Source organism: Pseudopipra pipra, chromosome 8, assembly GCF_036250125.1.
Source record: "Pseudopipra pipra isolate bDixPip1 chromosome 8, bDixPip1.hap1, whole genome shotgun sequence".
Lineage (NCBI taxonomy): Eukaryota > Metazoa > Chordata > Aves > Passeriformes > Pipridae > Pseudopipra > Pseudopipra pipra.
In genome coordinates, this window is record NC_087556.1 from 15935010 (window position 1) to 15953947 (window position 18938).

At 39.1% G+C, this 18938-nt stretch overlaps 1 protein-coding gene across 2 annotated transcripts in view; it reads left to right on the plus strand.

Annotated features, from left to right (window-relative positions):
- Positions 1-18938, plus strand: part of NDST2 (N-deacetylase and N-sulfotransferase 2) — a 130199-nt gene that overhangs the window by 22829 nt on the left and 88432 nt on the right. The window contains exon 1 of one of the 2 annotated variants that reach the window (XM_064663773.1): positions 12031-12054. The exons of the other annotated variant lie outside the window; for it this stretch is intronic. The gene's annotated coding sequence lies outside the window, so the exon portion shown is untranslated. Of the gene's footprint in view, positions 1-12030; positions 12055-18938 lie in introns of those variants that run through there. 2 annotated transcript variants of the gene reach the window in all.

Here is an 18938-nt window from a genome sequence, read left to right on the forward strand (position 1 = left end):
GGTGTGTGCTGTAATGTAAATAGCAATGACAGTATAGTTGGAACAAATTATGTCAAGCTTTCTTGACAATTTGATCACAAAAATCAGCTTCCTGTTTTGAACCCTAGGTGAATTTTTAGGTATTGTCATAAATACTGTATGATGGCTTTCAGGTGTCGTATGTTCATGCACAAATACCTAAAAGAAAGATTTCCATCTGTAATTTCATTACTGTGTTTCTTTGATATCAGAATCATTTTGTTATAAAACCCTTTTGGCTTACTTTTCATCATAAAATGCACTAATGAGAATAAAAAAGGAGAAGACAATGCCATATCGAGTCAGAGAAGTGATATGTGTAATACAGTGTTCTGTTTCTAGTACCTGATGATGAGTTGTTTTGGAGGAAGTGATAGAATCTTCATAGTGGACAATTATGTAATTATCAGTGAGAGTTTCAGAGACATTGAAGAGATTTAAGCACATGCATTTCACTGAAATACAAGGAGGTTAAAAATACTCCAAATATATAAATGCCTCTCTCCTTTGCATTTGTGGAAACTAAAGATATTTCCATTTCCATATTTATTGCTAACTTTTGCTCTGATAATGGATTACATGGGTATGTGTGGCTTCCTTCTCCCTTAATTCCTCCTTTCTACTTTAAATAACTTGACTTTAAATTTTACTGTATGTATGGTTGCTACTTGAGGTAAATTGCAGTTTGTTTTGGTGGCTGTGGGGATGTACCCCATTTATTGTGAGGGGCCAGGATGAGATGAGCTGTTGTGTTCCTGGGTGGTGACAAGGGTGTTTAGGGTGTTCCTGCTTAGTATGATTACGGGTAGAAGGATAACGGGTAGTGTCACTTCATCGGAGATAACTTGTGCAACTGCTCATAGTGCATAAATTAGGGCATATTTTGAATTTGAAGCTCACTCGGAACATAAGATTGATTATACTGCTGGGCTTGATATGGCTATGAGGAAGAGGAGGCCTAAGTTTAGGTCTGTGAGAGAGAAGGGAAGGGGAAAGGGGGGTTCAGATAGTGACTGTTAGGAGGATGGCTAATATGGGATAGATGGAGGGGAAGTGGATGGACAGGTAGATTCCTTGGTAAATAACTCAGTGCCACCTGCTATTGTTTGTAATAATCCGAAGGGACCTAAAATGTTTGGGCCTTTTCAGGCTCACACACCGTGTTTGAGGAAAGATGAGGACCAACTGGAAGTAGCTCAGGAGAAAGTAATAAGAGGCCTATAAGCAGATAATGGAACAATCAGGATTATTCAGGCTTGAGAAGTTAAAATAATTTTAAAATTCTCTAGTGTGTTGCAAAGAGAGAAAAAAAATCCTCCATGTTTACATTGCTCAGAAGTAAAGGGCTTAAATTGTATAAATAGAGTAGAATTCAGGAAAATACTTTCCAACACCACAAGCAGTTAAACAGTAGACTGGATTGCCTAGGGACCTTCTGGATGCTTTGTCCTGGAAGATACCTGCAGAGATAACAGACAGATGTGTTGGGAATGCTTCAGATATCACTGATTGCACCTGAATTCTTCCAAGCCTGTTGTCTGTCATTTCAAGAGTACTGAAATAGTTGCTGTATATTTTCCCTTTAGTTTTAAGCATGTTCTTTGCTCTGATATTTTTCATTGCATTTTCTTGAGAATTTTTCTTTCTGCTAAATCTAGTTTCAGTCAAGCTGGATTTACAGTCTCTCTTAATATAGACCTTCACCTTTAGTGTGTTTATGTTAAAGAATGTTAATATATATCTAATGTTAATATTTTTTTTCCTGAATGTCTTGTTTACTTTTTTTACCATGCTGATCAAATTACTGTTTTCACTGACACACAACATAAATTCTTACAGAGTAACTGCAGGTAATTTGTAGCTCATAATTAAAGACCTCCTTCTCTTTCTACTTTTTATTTCTTTCTCATTTTTTTTGTTGCTGTGGCCTCAAACTGCCCAAGAGCTCTCTCTGTTAGAATTTCCTGAAATAATCCACGTTATTTTATGTATTCAACCCACTTCACTCAAAGTTGTGTTCAGTTGAAATTTTATTTCAGTTTTTGCTTTGTTTTGGAACTATTTAATAACAACCTGAAAGAAAACAGATGCTAATCTTTGAGAGCTCCACAAATACCCTTCTTCCACGCTCAAAACTGATCAGTGATTCCTGTTTTGTTTCTCTTTGCCAGTTTCCTGCTTGTGACGGTACTTTGTTCTTCTTGCCTGCACAGTGACTTGAGTAGCCCTTTGTGAAGGACTCGACCAAATCTTTTGAGAAAGTTCCAATAAACAATGTGTTCTTGTATTCCTTTACTTCATCGGGGTTTTTTCTAATCCGTGAAAGAATTCAGCTCCTTAACAGATCTACCTCGTGTTCAATTCATCTTGTCCCCTGACTATGCAGAAATCTTCAGTGTTCACATGCTCATAAGGACTCTCCTTACGTCTGTTCCTGAGCAGTATTTGGGTTTTTGCAGACTTCCCAATTTACAGGATTTCAGACTTACTTTCCTATGCTGAGGTGGGGCTTACAAATGGGAATTCAGGACCAGGATCTCATGGATGTTTTTCAGTGGCGTAAGTTCTCACAGAGCCCCACTCCTCTGTCCCTGCACAGTCTGGTGCACAGCGCCATTACAAGTATTTGTGCAGACGTACAATGCCCTGAATCTAAAACTGAAAAATACCTACTTGGCACAGCACAGGCAGTGGCAGCATGACAAAGGCAACGTGGAGCCGGTTAATGGGTGGGGAAGGGAGGGGGATGGTGCTGCCTTCTATCAGTACCGCTGGCTTAACTGTGTATCCTACCTGGCTTAAGATACGTCACTTTGTCTGTTCTGGTCTTTTTCTTTTGCATTAGGTAATTTAGGCTGAGAGTAGGAAAGTCTCAACAGGAAGTCATGGAAATGTTAACACAGTAGTGCAGAAAAATATTGTATTTAGCCATGTGAAGTTGTTGTATCATTGTGTCTTACTGAAAAATGTGTGTTTTTAACACCTTTATTACAGGATGGGTCTTTCTAAACTTGCAAGATGCTGAATGTTAGAAATTAATTAGATACAGATGAAGACACTAACAGAGAAGAACTGGAGTTAGTAGAACAAATGAGAGAATATTGAAATAAAGTATTTCCCATTTGCGGGGAGGCACTGGGGAGAATTCAGTCAAAAAAAGAGTAGTCTGAAATGTGTTTGAGTGTGCTCCAGGGAATGAGTGAAACTGGAGAAGCACTAGTGTGTTTTCAAGCATCAGAAGACTCTGGAGTGAATACCTGTGCAGCAGATAAATCAGTTTACAGATGTGTCATGGTACCAAGAAGAAAATTAGTATGGTTTTGGGTTACAAAAATTAAAGAGAAGTTCCTTCTTGAACAACTGTGAGAGTTAACTTGTCAATTATAGAGGCCCAAGCATCTTGTTTCTAGACAGATGTAAAACAACTGAAGAGAGTGGAGGGACAAATGGCAAATAAGTACAGACCATGGGACCGACGAGCAAGCATGCCTGCCTTGGCTATGTGATAACTGGAAGTGTAGCTGAGAGATGTGATAAGAGTCCACAAATATTTGAAAGGCACATACTTGAAAGATAGAAACTAATTAAATTAGTAAGGTGAGAAGGGGCATAACTAGAAACAAGGGAATGAGATAATGAAATATATTAAAGTATGGAATAGTCTGCCCAAAGGAAAGATTGGAAGAACAAACATATAATACAAAAGATTAGTAGAAAGATTCAGGAAATAATCTAACATCAAAGAGTCAGCTTTCTAATGAAAATAGATTGAATAATTTAGTAAGTCTCTTTTACTCATTTAATTCATGTTTGCTATTGAGGTATTAGGGCAAGTTGGCAGCCTCTCTTCAGCTCTTTAATGTTGCCTCCCTAATGCTTCCTGCTGATTCAAATCTACATTATTGCATAGCAATCTTAGATGCTGTCTTTCTTTTGGAAAAAAATGTTTAAAAAAAGAACAGTTGGACAAACAATATAAAAAGGTATAAAGGGAGAAGAAAGGTGAATAAGCTTTGGGAGTGGTTTTTCAAGAATGGTGTCTTGCTACATTCTACTTAAAAGCTGTAGCTACAAATAAGTGGGAGCAAACTAATACCAGATATGGACATCTAGCTGTACTGGTTTGTTCCCGTTTTCATCTAGGTGAATGATGGTGAGGGAGCTCCCACACTGTAGGTTACTATTTATGTCATGTGTGGCCAGCCTCCAATTGATGGGATGGTATGAACAGGATCAAAACCTTTTCAGTGTAGAGGAAGGCAGCAGGGAATTTTTCCTCAATGAAAACAAAGTGCATCTTAAAATTCCATTCAGAAAGTCAGTTTGACTGCATCTGAAAGGATGGAGAGCAGCCCTAAGCTGCTCTGTTTGGCTGGCATGATAGGGTAAATAGTAAAATGTGTTCAGGTTCACTGCTCCTCTCAGCAGGTTCTTGTCTGGATTGATGTCAGGTGCCTGCTTGGCTCTGGTGTGGCAGAGGAAAAGACAATGAGGAGCCATCACATGGAGCCACTGCCCAAGTGGCTGACTTGTGAGAGGGGGGACTTGGCTAAGCTTGGCATTTGCTGGGTGATTCCTGTAGGCTGGAAGGCAGCCCTGCAATTAATTTGAGGAGATTATTTGAAGAATTTGGAAAGTGTACCGATTTGGAAGTTCTCCTTTGTAAAGCAAAAACCCCTAAACCTTAGTTTTCAAACAGAACTGAGAGACAGTGAATTTATGATGCTACATTTAGTTTCTGTACATGGTCTCTACACAGCCCTGAGATCAGCTCAGTTGGTTAGAGCATGGTGCTAATAACACCCAGGTTATGGGTTTCCTCACTCAACATGTTTTTAAGGAGGCACAGTAGCATGTGCACTGTCTTGTTGAATGATTTCTGTTTAGAACAAAACAGTTGCTTGCACAGCCCTCGTGCAATGCTTTTCATATGTGTGTAAAATTAAGTACTCTTTGATCTTTCTTTCCTGTATATATCTAATCTGGACCCATTTTACCTTTCCCCCCTGCTCCCCCAGCTGGAGGGTGTGCTTGTGAGCCAGGCATTGTTGACTTTGCTCTGTGTGCTGGCTTCTGAACAAAGGCACTGCTGAAAGGTGAGCGCTTAACTTCCATCCTCTTTGATGCGGATTTATGTTCAGAGGAACTGATAAATTCAGACTTGCCAAACCTGTCACCTTAAACTGTATCTAGGTTTGCAATGGAGAAAGTCTAATCTACCAGCTCATAAAATCATGAGCATCAGCCATCAAAGCACTGTTAGATTCTGGTTCAGTGTGAATTGTATGGCATTCTGCAGCACTGCAGACCAGAGAACCTTAAAGGCAGGCATGTTTCATCTCTTGAACAGATCTGAATTTAGAGCTAGAGAAATCTCTGAGACCCTAAAAACACGGTGACAAAAATACCATTCCTACCCTGTAAACTGCATGGGAAGGGATGGCTGAGAGGTATGCATAACTTTTCAGTCAGTGAAATATTGAGTGTGCAAGGCATGCAGAGGTGCAGTGACTGAGGGGAGGGTCAAACTTAGTTTACAGGAAATAAACAAAACTTTGTTTATAGGAAATTATTAGTACTTTAAAGAGGGGTAGATGAAAGTAAATATGCAATATTGTATATGTGAAATGTGTCCACATTGGTCTGTTTCTGTGAGACTGCATTAACCATCAGCCTGCTAAAGTTCAGGATATGTCTTTGACATCATGAAAGGCAAGGCAAGATTCTTTTCCTGGTTTTGTGTATAGATAATTTTGTCTGGTAGAGCAAGATCTTGTTCTGTGATTCTGTTGCTCTATAACATTGATGAGAAAAACCTTTCTGACTAAGGACACTTTTAATCTCTTAGTGTAAGGACACATGAACTAAGTAATCTACTTCATACAGCTCCCAAGTTAGTTCTGTGTGTCAGGAGTGTGTTCCTGACTGACATTTGAAACAACAGTGTGCATCAAATTAGAGATTCCAGTTGTGTTTGTCATGTTTCTTCTGTCAGAAAGTGGTGAGGAGCAATCGTGAAGAATACAATATGCAGAAAGATTTGCTAGCAAGCAAGGAATAAGTTTAATAGCAAGAGGTGGCAGGTAGAGTAAGGATCTGTCCTGGAAGAGGTTAGTTATGAAGTTGTAATTTTATTAAATAATCATAAAGAGTAATTCTCTGTATCTGGGGGGTTGTAGAGAATAATCATTTCCTATAAGGTTGAGTTTAGCAATTACCACGGTACTCTTGAGGCTAAGCATCTTTGGTTTTTTTACCATTAGTGGCTAAGTCATGTGAGACTCAGTGGTACAACTGAGCTGAATTGGAAATAGCATTTTGGGTTTTTTCTTCTAAAGCTTGCTGTTGTAGACAAGGCCCTAAAAGGAAGCAAATCTTCGCTGTTGAAAACTGTTAGGGCAGTTACTGAGGATGTGTGTGTTTTTGTGCTTGTCCTCTGGAAGGCATGGATTCTTTAAAAAGAAGCAACCCTCCCCCCATCCCAAACAAACTCCCTTAATTTTATTTCCAAATGTGATGCTTTTATAAAATATGTAGTTTAAGGGATCTGCATTAAGTTGCTTCTTTCCTCTTGTCATTTCTCTCACCCTTTTGTATGAGTTACTGTGTGCCTTCTGCCATATCCATGCAACTGCCTGAACTATAGACATGTGGTAACTTTATGCTTCTAACAAAAGCAGTATATAGTGCAAAAGATAGAGGTGTTAATCATACAGCCCGATGAGACCAAAGATACAAAATATATCTTCATTTGAAATGTCGTTGGATTTAGCAATGTATTTTTTAGGTATAGCGAAAGAAGCTGATTGCTCATCCCTGCTGTTCTGTGGTATCTGTCTCTTTGTGCTTTGATTCGTGATGCAGGAAGGCTTGAATACCTTCTTTGATACACGTGGAATCTGTAGAGGGATCTTTGGAGCCCTTATAGCATGCTGCATGTTACGCTTCCTTTTCCATACCAAGAGAACTGATGATTTGGAGGTGATTGTAAGTACATGAGTTTACTGCAGGAAAACTTTCTAAGCCCCCTTTTAAGATCCTCACTCAAACCAGAAATTCAGGCGCAGGGCAAAGTTTTGGACCTCTGTGTTAGAAATACCAGATTTAAACATGGAATGCACTTCTGCTGAGGAGCTTTGGGCACATGGGGCTGTCTTATTAGCAGCTACCTGAAGCAGACCCTTCCTGCTCAGGGATGTTTTTCAACCAGACTGACATCTCCCTCTTGAGTGAGCAGTAGCATCCGTGTGGATTCCTTTCAGATGCTCTGGCTTTTGTGGACTAGAGTGTATTGGGGTGGATATTGCATTGAATTTGGTCTCTCTCTCAAGCTGGCAGGATTGTTCTCAGTGACTCACAGTAGCTGAGCTGCTGTTTCAGAGTTCAAGTTAATGGAATTTGCAGTTCAGTTTCCCTTGATTTGTCTGGCAGAGATGAAATTTCCCATGAACTAGGAAGAGCAAGAAGATCCACAAAGTAGTAGCTTTGAATGTGTGTTGGGTGTGAAAAATTGTTGTGAGGTGCTGTCCTTCCTCAGTCCTTCCTTGGGAATAGCTCCTTGCCAACAATCATGTTTTCAGGTGTTTCCTTTTGTTTTGTCTAACTTCTTACACTGTGCTTATTGCTGACGAGCTCCAGTTTCCTGAACTGGATTAAACGTGATAAATGTGTGCCACATGATTGTCATCTTATTCTTTGTCTGAATGGATGGCAAACTTCATTTGGTTTTAAAGGTTCTGTTTGCTCTGCAGGGTAGCTACTTTATGCCAAAGAAAAAGGGCACAAATGTTATCAATGCAGTTAATTCATAGAATTAACGTATTTGCTGCGCAATAAATTATGTTATCCTGTCTTTTTTGTTACTTGACATTTTTACCAAACAGGTTATCTTATGTTAATGTGAAGGGATATTTGAAATTACAGGGGTGTACTGTGTAGAATGGGGACGTGGGCTTATGTGTTTATTTTGGCTATTGTTCTGGTAGTGTGTGATTCCTCTGAAGAGCCTGGTGGACTCCAATAGAGCCATGTTTGGATGTGCAGTATTAAGTGCTGGCTCCTGAACAGCACTGGTTCGTCCAGAATCAGTAGGATGCTTTGAATTTTGTTTATTTTCTTTGAAGATGACTGTTAGATGACTGAGAATCACTGTCAGTTTCCAAAATAAATAGGTTTTCTAAAGCTGATTTGCCTTCTTGTTGCTCTGTTATAAAGTATCAGGATATTGGGAGCAAGTTCACTCTGCATGTTTGTGGCTTGATTATACTGCATGAAGTGCCTTGTTCTCTCTTTTCTGTCTGTGAATCTCGGGCAGGTGTATGAAATGTATCTTAGTTCAGGGTGCTGTTAGGCAACGCATGAAAGGCAAAGAAAATAGCAAGTGTTTGCTACTCAATGTTGTGGCTTTTCCGTTGTCATTAAGCTATTAAAAATAAACTCCAAGAACGCAGAGTAAGAAGGTGATATTCAGTTCACTAATCAGATAAGCAAAGAAGGGAAGGGGTAATGGACACAATTTTATTTTCTGGTTATGCTAAGCAAGTACTAAGAAAGAACAGCCCAAGGAGATTAAATGTGTATGTGTTTCAGACTCCAGGTACATTTTTCCATTAAACAGAATTGCCTTCTCCTCTTCAGTTCTATCATGGCTTCCTTTGTATCCCCTTTTGTAAGTAAGACCCATAATTCTGTATTTTTCAATGGAATCACAGATAATGAAACTCCTCTATTTTTACAGTAGTACTGGTTGTCACATCAAGCATATAGAGTATGGTATTTGTAGTGAGGTTAAGGACCCTCTCGGGGTACTTTTCTCCATTAATACGAAGTGCTCATTTTGCTGTCTGATAAAATCAGTTTTCATTTTTGATATGTCCACTCCACCATCACAAGGAAACGTTGAAACAGTTTTTCTGCCTTGCACTTTGTTTTCTTAAGGCACATAGAGGGTAGGAGAGTTTCAGTGTGTTGACTGCTGAAGACTTGTTTGCATAAATGCATTGAGAAAAGAGGAAGTCAGTATGCAGTAAACTCAAGTACCTTAAATCATGCTGTAGACTTCTTATTCAGAAAAAAATTTAACCCAAGTTTGCTGTGTGTTTGGCTTTCTTTCCAAGTGCTCAAAGAATAAAAACTCCCTTCATGTGTGTCAAGGGATTTTGTAATGATCTCCTCTATTGATTGCAGTGACATATTTGATTCTGCAGAAGTAATACAGTAAATGCAAAAGTTCTTCATGTTTATCACTTAAATTTTCTCACCTCAGTGTTGTGGCACCAACTTTGGTGATTGTTCAGAGTCCTAAGAGCAGACTTTGCTAGAGGTGACATTGTAATTAGCATCCGCCTGATTAGAGTAACCTAATTATGGTCTTAGAATTATACTAGAAATGCACTAAAAATTGTGATTAGAAATGCACTAAAAATTGTGATTTAGAAATGCACAATAGATGATAATACTGAAAATATTGTGTAGATACCGTATTGTTACCCAGACTTTGACGTGCAGTGTTTTGTAGTCACTTTAAAGGGTAAGAAAGGATACAAGAGAAAGAGAGGGGCAGAGAACTACATACACAAATGAGAAATACCATGTAAATATGATTCCAAGTTTAAAAATTTGAAACTTTTTTTAAGACATAACAAATCTGAAGTAATATATTTTGGGAGTATTGAATGCATTAGGTAATTTAAACTTTCCTTTTTTTCATTTCTTTATGCAAGAACAAAAAGTTATTCAGAGGAGCTGAGCAGAAGCAAACCTAAATTACTAACAGGAGGTACTTTTTATTATACCCAAATTTGTTTGTGGAACTCATGGCCATGCTTATTTCTGAGATGTGAATGGGAGTTAGTGGGCCTGGGCATACATGACTGAAAAGAGGAGAAAAAAAGGGCCAGATAGAAAAATATACAAACTCAGACAGTACAATATGTGAGTCAGGTTCTAAAAACTGTTATTTCCATGAACATTTATTGAAACTTTTCAAAAGTGGTGGAATGGCTTATTTCAAGTAAGGTAAACTCCAGCTCTTAATTGTCTTCTGTACTATCATACAGTTTCCTTGATATTGTGAACTAATATAATTAATTACCAGGGAAACAGTGCATCAAAATTCACTCCATTTCTGGAACATGCTTTTTGTGGAAGGGGATCAGACTTGTGTTTGAGCTGTTTTCTTGGGTTTTTTTCTTGAGCTGAAATGTTCTATCTTGGCATAAGAAGAGGTCCCCCTCGCTTTTGCTGTCTGTAGTGTAACTTCAGTAACTAAATTTGAGGTGCAATAGTTGCTTAGTTTCCAAGACATTACAGGTGAGGAAAAGCAGCAACGTGAAGTGGGTAGATGCATCACTAGAACGTGGTGAGGAGAGGGGAGAGAGTAATGTGATGATGAAAGGCAAAACATTCCCTAGAAGAAGCTTCTAAATAAGCACAGAGAGAATGTTTGTGTGGCGGAGAGGGAGTTGTCTCAAAAAGCAGTGTTTGTTCCCTTGAGGCTAACGTGTGCTGTAATTGAGTCAACATGTCAAAGTGAAGTATGTGCTGAGCTTTGGGAGCGGGGGAAAACTGCTTCTTCTGCACATACAGGGCTTAGATGAACCCCATCTTACAGCGATAATAAACGCTCTGCTTTTGCGCTGCTGACGCCACAACACAACAGAATAGCTATCCAGCCAAGCTCTGTAGCTGATGTTTCTCTAAGAACTGCTTTAAATCTTTGTTTGGTTGGGAAGCTATGAATAATTGGCTTTGCCTTTGCTTCTGATGTGAATGTGATTGGAGATGATGAACAGAGGGGAACATGACTGAATGCGCTATTGAGATACAGGCAAAACAAGCTGAAAGGGTCTTCTCTAATTTATTTCTAAATCTCAGAGAAACAAATGTCTGTATGTCCTATCATATTTCTTATGTTGGTGTAATGTTTTGGGGATATACTGACTTTTCTCTGCTGTCTGATTTTTGTGTTTTAAATGGATGGAAAAGGGAAGATTACAACCCCCTTGTCCTGGCAGTTAGTTGCAGCCTTTGGCTGTGTGACTTCATGCATGATGCTGCACTGGCAGCTTTCTCCTTGGCCATAGCTCACTGCAGCATTGCCCTGGGAATTCATATGAACTTGAAAATCTTTAAAGCCAATGTTTCCATGCTAAAAAGCTAATTTTGTCTTGATTGTTTTTAATGTTGAGTCTCTACCTTTGATGCTTTTGTATTTTATAAATCATGCTTACTGACATATTTGATGTTCTGATTGTTTCCATAGTGACAGCAATGGCAGAAACCTGCAAGAGGAAGGTGACAGCATTGTATTTTCAAGATTAACTGTTTTACAGAGGAGTGGTTTGAGGGTATGGGAATACAGGAGATTTTTTCAAGCAGTCACAGAATATTTAGTAGTACTTGGAGGTCAGAGAGGAAAGGTTTGGTTTGGTATTTTGGCATTTATTTGTGTGGGGAAGCAGTGAGCACAGGGTCAGCCTAGATAATATGTTTTCAGCAACATCTCCTTTCTTGCTGCTCCAAAAGGTGATGAAATTTCAAAATGCAGAAAACTACAATGTACAGATTATCTTCACAGGAGATGTAGAAGTTAACATGCCTGTGAGAAAATGTGTAACATACTCTTGTTTCATAATTTCTTCCTTCCAAATTCATAACCTAAGTGCAGGAAGCTTTTAGCATTAGAAATCATACACTTACAAAGCCATTAGTGAGAGCTTCAACCTTTTTTTTTTTTTTTTCCCTCTGGTAAAATCAGCTATCTTACTTTATTTTCTGGAAACAAGGCTTCATTCCCTTTCATTACACATCATATTATTTGTGTTTGTTAGTAAGATACCTTCAGAGAATACAGGCATTTGTTTAGAGTCCATGCTGCAACAGAGGGGGTTGTTTTAAAGCACTTTGTAGGAGACATAAGCTTCTCTAATGTGTTCTTTTGTAGTTGGTGTTGATGCTTCTTCCTGTGGTGCTGTCACTTGAAGCAGTTGCCTGAGTTACGATGTTTGCCCACCGTTCTTATATCGGCACAGACAGGTCAGAGGAGAGCATGTGAGAGATGCTTGTAAATTATGTCAAATGTTTTCATTCAGTGACTAACCTTTTTCTCTGAAGCATTTGGTGGCATTCTGGTTGAGTCACCATCCCCGGAGGTATTTAAAAGATGTCTAAATATGGCACTTAGGGATGCCAAGTCTGCCACTTGGTTTAGTGGTGGACTTGACAGTTAATGGTTGGATTGGATCTTAAAGGTCTTTTACAACCAAAATAATTCTGTGATTCAAAGCATGCTTTCCCTCCCCACCCTACCACAATGTCCAGGACCTGCATCCAGTTTGAGACCTTTACCCAGGTTGTAAGAGTAAGTCAGCCTGTGCTGCCCGTCTCCAGGTGACAGACACATCCTCCAGCCCTGGGGAAATCAAGCAGGCTGGTAGTAAGACACAGGTGCTACACTCCAATTTAACACATTGTTAAATTCATATCTCTTATGCCTTCCAGCCAAAATATGGCATCATACTGTAAACTGAATGTGTGTTACATTTTATTGCACTGGGGAAGAGAAGGCAGCAGCTGGGAGCTTGTGGTGCTTTATAAGTTGCAGAAGTTACTTGGTTATCTGTGCCTGAGGTGTCTTAGGTCACATCTGCATTGGTACCTCAGCTGGTTCTTTTGTCATTTTGGTATCTTGGGAGTGGAGTGCATAAAATATGTAATTTATGGTTCTTCTTTATCTGCGATGTTTTGGTCAGGTGGCATGTTGAAAAGTGTTTTGATTCTGGTTGTCTGTTTACCTGAATGAAGGGGAAGTTTCCCTGTTTTGTACCAGCAGGAATCATCATGTAAAACAGGAAAGCGGTTTAGAAATCATGGGAGCAGTTAGTTGTAGCAGAAAGGCTGAAGGGTATTGTGTCATCTATTCTAAATACTCTTATTTGTAGAATGGTACAGAATTAAATTAAATCAGTTTCTTCTTAAAAGACAAGTTCATTTATAGATATTTAAGTTGTCGAAATGCTGACTTAGTGGAAAATAAGACTAGTTAGGATGTGTTCTCTCCACTCCCTCACTGCCCCCCCCCAAAAAAACCCATTGGTTTTGCATTATTTACACTGATGGACTTTTAAGGCATAGCCTAGTGCTGTGCCATAAGTACTGTCCTGTATCCCAAGCATGTGTTGGACATCACTTGTATTTCAGTAGCATTATAAATGTAGACAGAAACAGACATTTAAACATGCTTCTGTCATGTGAAATTTGAAATTTCTTCATCTGTAAAACTCACAGGTTAGAATTTGCAACCTTTTCTGATCCTCCTCAGAATGAAAGGGTAGTGGTTTTATTTTTCTTCTCTGCACCGTTAGTGATAGCAGTTAGTACTGATTCATTTGCACTGACCCCCCTACTTCTTGTTAAAAGATAGCTTTATTTGCAGAGGTATTGTGTGCTTAATTTGGCATGCAGATTCTTTGTAGCCATTTTAATCTTATACGAAATAGGTAAAATCCTAGAGGAAATTGGGAGAAAAGAAAAAAACAACCAAAACTGAAACCAACTATTCACATGTAAATTTACCCATTAAAGCCATAGACCATGTAGATTTAGATAGTATTATATTAATTTCTTGAAGTAGAACTTTCCCTTAAATCTTGGAAAAACATCTGCAAAGAAAAAAGCATCTCTTATACGTCTTTTGCTCCTGGTTCCAATTACAGGCAGCTGTCTGATTTATACTCAATGAAAACAGCTAATTGTGCCCTTGTAAGCTCTTTCAGTTTAGAGGAACATGTATTTATTTGCATGAAAATGTTTGCATGTGAAATACTGAAAACCCTTACTGCAGATACAGCATTTCAGAGTTCAAAACATATCCCTCCAATGCTATTTTAAAAGCTGTTCATTCCCTGGTTGATAGCTTTTACCTCTCCGTGTGTCATTAATGTTTAGTGGTATTGCAAGTTCTCGGATAGCAGGTTGAGGTGACATTGTATGTTGTTTGAGGTAGCATTAGCAAACAAATTTTTAGGAGTCTTGCAATCATTTGCGCTGTCTCTTATGAAACATGAAACTCTTGTAATGCAAAGGATTTTGCATTTATTCTTTTGGTTTCTAAAGTAGCGGAGATGGTTTAATGGATGATGTTGAATGTGAGTTCCTATTTTATGAAGAGTTTTAAAAACACTCTGACTAATTAAAAAACAAAAAAGAATTAACCTCAAGTATGTTAAAATTTCAATCTTTAACCTTATGGGAATGGTCTGAATAAATAATGCTGATTGTTTTGAAGAGCTTTTTATTAAAGTCTTCCCTTTGATTAATTTTGCAGCACACTTGAAATTATGAAGCTATTGGGTTAGTATAATTTCACTTATTAGAGAAATATGTTTTGATAAAATTGCATGCATGAAATCTACCCCTTCCATTTTGGGGTGGTGTGTCTACAATAGGAAATGACTGGTAATTCAGTAGCAAGGTGTGTTCTTTTACTGATGACACAGACATCGTGTCATCAGGTCAGCTCAGGCTGTGTACTCTGTCCATATTCATTCTTACCTTGAAATTACTTGTATTGAGGATAGCTCAGAGATATTTCAGCCACAGTTGTCAATTTAAATCAAGATGCTTTGGCTTTCCGAAATGCTGTCCTCAGAATTTTTTTAGTTCTGGATGATTTTTGTGTGCTTTCTAATCATGTTTTTTAGCCTTTTTTATTCCCAGAAACCATTTTAATATATGCTTTGAAAAATTCATATGCGGTAGTTTTACTGTTTTGTCCTCTTAATCTTTACCATTCAGTATCTGTCTTTTTTGCTTGTTCTTTTTCACTTCTGCATTTCAACCAGGCAAAATAGGAGTTTTATCCCATGATTCTCATACATGTAAATTTGTACTTCTTTTGGCATGTTCTCTAGAAATTGTCTTTTGTTAAGCTGGGATGAAATTGGGAATGGCACACCAAAAATACATGTTCCTTTCCCAGAGCAGATGAACTTCTGACATTAACTGGAACTTCAAAGCTGTTAACCTAACAACTGCATAAATTATTTCAGTGATGATGAGTGCTTTCTGACCTGAAATAAAAATGGGTGTTTATTCCTTAGATGGTTAATGTTCTGTTTAATCCCAGAAATAAAAATTTCTTCTTTAAAAGAAAGAACCATCAAACCCCAAAAAACCCAAACAAAAAGCCCAAAACAAAAAACCAAACAAAACCAAAAGCACTGGACTTTTTTGCCCCGTTGACTTGATAAGTGCCCTCTTTTATTTTTGTTGTCATTATTCTGGGACTGAAGCCTTGTGGTTTGTATGAAATAGGAGGGCATGGAGGACCAGAAATGCACTTGATGAAGAGTGACTCGTGGCTGCCCTGCCCGTCCCCACACTGTTGTGGCTTGTAGGGATGTTTGCTGTTGTGTTGATTTATGACATATTCTCAGTCTCTGTGAGTGCATGTGGATATAGGGTATCTGACTGATTGAGCTCCCCTCAAGGTTGTGAGCAGGAACAGGAGAGAATTTCCTCTCTGCCATTTTTATGTGTCAGGTGAGTCAGTCTAGGGCTGAGGTATCTCTCTGTTGTATTAAAACACAATTCAAGTCATCTTCTCTTGGGCATTCTGAATTCTGGCTTAGTCTCTGCTGTGTTGGTCAGTGGATGAATACTTAACTCAAAACACGATATATTTGCTAAATTTTATTTTCCTTTCTAATGTAGAATGGGATTACTCATTTTCCTATTTAATGTGGTATTGAGGGAATAGCTGTAAAAAGCATTCTACTGCTAAATCATGTCACCTGGTATGCAGGGGCGAATTAGGAAGAGCATTGCCAGCAGACTGAAGGAGGTGATCATGCCCCTCTACTCAGCCCTTAGTGAGGCTGCATCTGTAGTGTTGTGTCCAGATATGGACTTCCCAGTACAAGACAGACAGGGAGCTCCTGGAGCAGGTCCAGTGGAGGACTCTGAAGATTAATTAAGGGACTGGAGCATCTCTTATGAGGAAAGGCTGAGGGAGCTGGGCTTGTTCAGCCTCAAGAAGAGACAACTGGAAGAGGACCTCATCAGTCTGTCAGTATCTGAAGGGAAGGTGCCAAGAGGATGGAGCCAGGCTCTTCTCCATGGTGCCAAGCAGTAGGATGAGACGCAGCAGGCAGAAACTAATGCACAGGAAGTACCACCTGAATATGAGGAAGAGCTTTACTGTATGGGTGACTGCAGACTGGAGCAGATTGCCCAGAGGGGTTGTGGAATCTCTCTCACTCGAAATATCCAGGGACCATCTGGATGCAATCCTGTGCAATATGCTGTAGGATGACCCTGGTTTAGCAGGGAAGTTGGACCAGATGACCTACTGTGGTCCCTTCCCAACCTTGCCCATTCTGTGGGATTCTGTGTTACAGTGAAGTTATTTCACATGTTAATGTTCTTGGTAGGCATGGCAAAGTTTTCAGAGCAGGCATCTGTTTGAAAAAGGGGAATTTAGTTCTGGATTCACAGCTGTGAGAGCAGAAGATGTATTTGTTACCCGAGCAGGTGCAGTTCAGGATGCTATGATGTGTCACTGCCAATGCTGTCCTAGTGAAGTTCACCACTGATTCACTTCTCTGTAAAGTTGCTGCCAGTTGACATGGTAGTTTTTGTAATGCAAGAGCTATGTGGAGACCACCAAACTTGATCAGAACCCAAGTCAGCTTTGTTCTCAGCCAGCCTGAAGCTATTGATGTATTCCAGCTTTTATTATTGCTTGACAGGCACACATGGTGGGCAGTCCTTTGAATCTTGGCTGTACTGTACTGTTTATTATTCTGTTTTGGGAAGCTGGATAAGACCTTGATTTTGTGTGGGCACACTTCACTCCTCACTTCAGTACTGCTTGGTAGGGTGCCTTTTGAGATGCTGGTTTTAGGCAATTCGTAGTAGAGTTGTTTCCAAGAATTGTTTCTCTGTGTATCTTGTTGGTGAGACACATCCACTTTCCCTTTCTGGTGGCTGTAGGAGAACACGCAGTAGGGTGTGGCTGGTACAGCTCTCTCCTCTTGGGCTGCTTTTCCACATTTCTCAATATTGGTAATATTGTCAGTGTATTCCTCCTTGCCTAAAGCATGCTGCTAGAACAGATTTGGGAAAGCTCTCCATTTCTAAAGGTACAGTTTTTGGATCACAGGAAGACAAGTGGATGATGTTAATAGACAGCGAGTCTTTGAAGTACGTTAGAATCAACTTCAGAGAGAAAGAAAATCCCTTCCCTGAGCTGCAGATAAACAACAATGCTTTCAAACCTTCAAGAGGATCAAGGTGAAACTGAGTGAACAGTAAGTGCAGGGAAGATGACTCTGCTTTGTGACAAGTGGCAAAAAGACCTTCTTTCCTTTTTGTGCTCCTGTAACAAAGCAAAATAACAAAGTAGTCTGAGATTGTTCTATGAAAGGAACATAAAAAGCTTTTTATATTAAATACCCTCATCTTAATAGATGTGGGTAGAATATATTTTAAAAGGGATGGAAATATCTCCTCGGAATTCTGAAATATCTTCAAAACTAACTGAAAAGAAATGAATTCATCTGATCATGCAGGTGCATTCAACAGCATTTATTTGCTTATGTAGACTTGTAGGAGGCTCTGACATCTTCCAACTGAGGTGTGTCACTCCCACTTTAGTTGGCTTTGGCTGGGATAAAGAGAATGGACCAGTCTTGTTTCTCATTTTCTTGTTAAATTCTTTAGGAAAAAAGGGAAAATATTTCTAAACCATACACTGGAGGTACATTTCAAAAGGTAAATATGCCCCCCTTTACCTAAAGAAAAGACTGTCTCAGGAAGATAAGTTGCAGAACAGTAGCAAGTGGCTGCAGAAGTAAAGTGACTGTAGGATTGTTCCCTCTGAGGTTCCCTTTTGGTTTTTCCAAGAGTCAGAGTCTTGGAAGACAAAGGAAAAGGTTAAACATTTTTCAGAGGATGAAAGTATTTTTCAAAAGCGAGACTGTATTCACATGGCTTTGAAATGATTGGTGGTGGATAAAGGATGAAGTTCTTTACAGGGATGTGTATTAACATGCCTTATGGGCTGCAATGTCCTGAATGATAAATAAAGATTTATATCTTACCTGTAACAAAATGCTAAGATAATAGTATAGGTTATAAAAAAAGTACTACACAGCTACATGTCCCATATGCAATACAAAAGTGAGAACAAACTCCAAATTGTAAGATGGTGGGTTTGGGTGGGGGAGGGAGATTTAAATGTGTTCTTCAGGAAAGAATCAGTGTAAAGAACTGAGAAAAAAATAAGATGGCAGCAACCAGGATTTACAGAGCTTTTCAGTCCTTTGTTTGGTTATCTTCCATAAGTGCTTTAGCCAGAGACTCTTTTCAGTAGCTGCATGGGGCCGGCTTGGAACACAAACGTGCATGAATCCAAATGTAATTTCCCTGTTGTGCACATTCTGGCCGTGACAGCTCAAGTTATGAATGTAAAATAGCAGGGAAAAAAGTTCAGAAGATGGCCAGGCCTAAAATGTTAATAAGAACTGACTTACCATGAGATCCCATGAGCTCAGCAAAGGTGCTACCCGAATTTTAAGTCTAGCTACTCCCCTGCTTCATTTTGGTGTGCCTCGGAAAAGAATGAATACCTTGTTTTTATCTGTGCATCCAAGGGGTTTGGCATAACAGAAGTAACAAACATTTTCTTCCATGTAAGATGCAAAGCAGACAAAGAGAGTGATGCTGATTCTCCACTCCAGTTTGTGGTCAGCGCTGGCACAGACCGAGTCGGCATCAGTGGCTTTGATCTGTAGACAAGAAATACTGTACAGGCAATGACAGTATCTTTTCCCTTCTATTTTCTGTGGGGCAATAATCTGCAGTTTTCCCTAATTCCCAGTGTTCAGAAGGCATTTGTCTTTCTTCTGGAGAGGACT